At 41.5% G+C, this 3,295-nt stretch overlaps 1 long non-coding RNA gene across 1 annotated transcript; it reads right to left on the reverse strand.

Annotated features, from left to right (window-relative positions):
• Positions 1–475: 475 nt before the first annotated feature.
• LOC111430359 lies at positions 476–2,444 on the reverse strand. Its single transcript, XR_002708319.1, has 3 exons — positions 2,352–2,444; positions 2,022–2,097; positions 476–742 (listed from the first exon to the last, which is right to left on the reverse strand). It is a non-coding gene; the product is annotated as an uncharacterized LOC111430359 (long non-coding RNA).
• Between the last annotated feature and the right edge of the window lie 851 nt (positions 2,445–3,295).

The following is a 3,295-nucleotide window of genomic DNA, read 5'->3' on the forward strand; positions in this document are numbered from 1 at the left end:
TTCCAGGTGAGGGAACTCAACAATGGGAGGTTCAGAATTGCGGAGAGGAAAGTTTACACATGCGCCATTGCGTGTGCTTTGGTTGCTGTGACTGCTTTCGAAGTGTGCGCATGTAACTACTCGGTGTGGCTATGTTAATGAAGGAGTGATTGGGACGATGGACGTGGTAGACGTATCTCATAGTTTGTTTGTTTCTGTTTCTATGCCTTTGCGTATGATTAAAAGTTATTGACGTTACATGAATCGTTAAAAGGGTTTTGTTTTAATAAATATTTATAATATCAATTAATCTCTAATTATTAGTTTAGTCTCTACTGTTTATATAGCTCAAAGGATAAAGAAAGCCCCTAGAAAACGACCCTACTTCTAAACTAATAAACTAAGCAAGTGAGAAAGAACAACCCTTCTTGACCATTTGATAAGAAATGAAAAACCCTTTTTTAAAATACTTCAAATCCAAGGGTGACAGTGAAAAAGTATAATAAAATACTTAAACTTTACAACATTCAAACATATGCATGCAATTTAAAATTTAATTATATAGTAATGAAAGTTCTTCTTTTACGGAGAGATGAGAAAGAGATCACTAAAATACATTGGTACGATATCAAACGATTTAAAATACATGAAATGCAGGATTAAAAGGCAAAGCACAAAGAAGACTACAAACTCAAATGTGACGGCATTCTCTATAGCCAACAACCCACGTGTGCCTTTGCCTCGACTGCTACATCAAACTCCACTTGAAAAGAAAGTTGTAGCAGGAATGAGTATATGAAATATACTTAGTAAGCAGCTTGCTGGTAGTTCGTATTTCTTAGTTATGTCTTATTGATCTTGTTCATCTTTGGTATCCTATTCTCTTTTGGGGATTTGTCCCCCTCGTATAGGCTCTGTCTATACCATACCCTAAATTTTTTCATTCTAGTTTCTCTTGGTTCATGGTCCTACTGGATCTCCAGCCCTCGAAATACTCTTACATTCTCTAGGTCACTAGGCTAATTGGCTCTATTACTCTCTCTTCTTCATCATCAAATCTCAAGGACCTCGAGGCGCGACCTCGATACTCAAAGTTCATGCATTTTAGGAATCGACCAACTCTCAAGTGTACCACTGTAGACCCCGTCACTCGTGACAGGTTCACTTATAAGAAACTAACTGGCAAGCTTCCTATAAGTCCCTGCAAAGTAGCATCAACAATAAAATGACCAGTTCTATAGTTACGCAGACCTATGACAATTGAGTCAAGTTCACGATTAGAGGTTAGTTGGTGAACCCCTAATCGTCCGTGGATAGCCGTTAACTCATATGCATGAACAATAAATCTCGACCAACTCTAATGTACCAATGTGGACCCCTATCACTCGTGACAGGTTCACTAATAGGAAATTAACCGGCAAACTTCCCACAAGTCCCTACAAGGTACCCTCCTCAAGAATAAAATGGCCAGTTCTATAGTTACACGGACCCCTTAACAATCGAGTCAGGTTTACAATTAGAGGTTAGTTGGCGAACCCCTAATCGTCCTCGGATGACTGCTAACTCATAGGCATGAGCAATAAATCTCGACCAACTCTAATGTACCAATGTGGACCCCTGTCAGTCGTGACAGGTTCACTAATAGGAAGTTAACTGGCAAACTTCCCACAAATCCCCACAAGGTACCATCAACAATAAAATGACCAGTTCTATGGTTACGCGAACCCCTGACAATCGAGTCAGGTTTACGGTTAGGGGTTAGTTGGCAAACCCCTAATCGTCCCCAGATAACTGCAAATACTATAACATGCGTGACAGAGCCATAACTTAATGATCTAATCATGGAGAGCTAGTCATGAATCTTAGTTCATAAGGTAGTTGCATACGCATTTCAGTAAGGTTTCAGCAAACATACATAAACACATTTAACATGTGTCATCTCAACTCATTCTATGCTCAAACTTCTAAAACATACTTCTTATACCCTAATTTCATGCCTACTATGAGCAAAGTTAAATCCAAGGTTTGGAATAGCCACCTACTTGAAAAGCGTGACACTTTCTGTTCGGATTTGCATCTCCAAAGGGTTCCAAAATTTGTCAAAATCCTTGATAATTCCTCTACATGCAAAATGAGGAATATCATGAAAATGGTGCCAAGATTGGAGTTAAAGCAGGTGAATTAAATCGAAAGGGCCAAACCGACCCAATTAAGTCGGGTCGGGTCGGGTGGACCCCTGCTTGGGTCAGGCCGGCTGCTTCCCAATTCGCATGCCCATCACGCAGGCCCGCGCTGGGCCACGCGAGGCGAAGGCCTGCGCAAGACATGGAACCCTCATTATCCCCCGACCCCCTCCTTTTTCTTTCACTCACCTCTACATGCTCGTCGTCGGCTCGCCCTCTGATTCGTTTTCCACGCTCACAATCCTCCTCAAATCTCGCAGATCACCCTCCCGCAAACATATAGCAACTGAAATCAGGCCAGATGAATGTAACGGTAGAAGCTCTCAAGAACGCATGAACGTACCTTGACGTTAGATAAAAGTTTGTTGGTTTCCTGATTTAGGTTTACACGTTTGATTAAATATTTTTCTTTGACCATTTGACAAACACGTTGAATGGATTGCAAATTTTGTAGGTGACCATTTCAAAATAAATGGATTGCAAATTTTGTAGGCGGCCATTTCAAAAGAAATGGCACAGATTTAGTTGGCCACTCTCAGACATTTTTAGATAGTTAATTGTTTAAATAAGTGAATTTGTTGATAAGGAAAAATCACCTTCTTTTTGGCAAATCAAATTGCAATTAGCTCTCCCTCTCTCTGTCATTTTTACGCGTTTTATTATCTTCCAAAAACTTTCCTCTCTCTTCCCGTCAAAGATTTCCTCTCACACCAGAAAAGGATTTCCCTCCGATCGTCGAAAAAACAATGAGTGGTATCAGAGCCCGATTGAAGCCATCGGTGGTATATCAACGGAAGAGCCAACCTTATCAAAAGTCAAGTTGAATAGCTTAAGTGGTTAGAGCATCGACCTAATAACACACAGGTCTTAGGCTTGAGTAGAAGAAAATACAAAGCGCGAAAATACACACATCATTGGGGGTCCATCCCGAGCAGGCTTGCTCACTCCTCCGCAAATCACCTGGGAGGGAATCAAATCCCGTCGGGTTGGTGTGGGAAGAGGGCTTGATTCCCGTCGGGTTGGTGTGGGAAGAGGGCCAATCCAGTGCTCGTACTGTGTGGGGAAGAGAGCTGGCATACTTCCAATTCCAAATCCACAGAGGTAATCGACGACGACATAACTGCTTCGGTGAG

The sequence above is a fragment of the Cucurbita moschata genome, unplaced genomic scaffold, assembly GCF_002738365.1.
Source record: "Cucurbita moschata cultivar Rifu unplaced genomic scaffold, Cmos_1.0 Cmo_Scf00033, whole genome shotgun sequence".
Taxonomy (NCBI): Eukaryota; Viridiplantae; Streptophyta; class Magnoliopsida; order Cucurbitales; family Cucurbitaceae; genus Cucurbita; species Cucurbita moschata.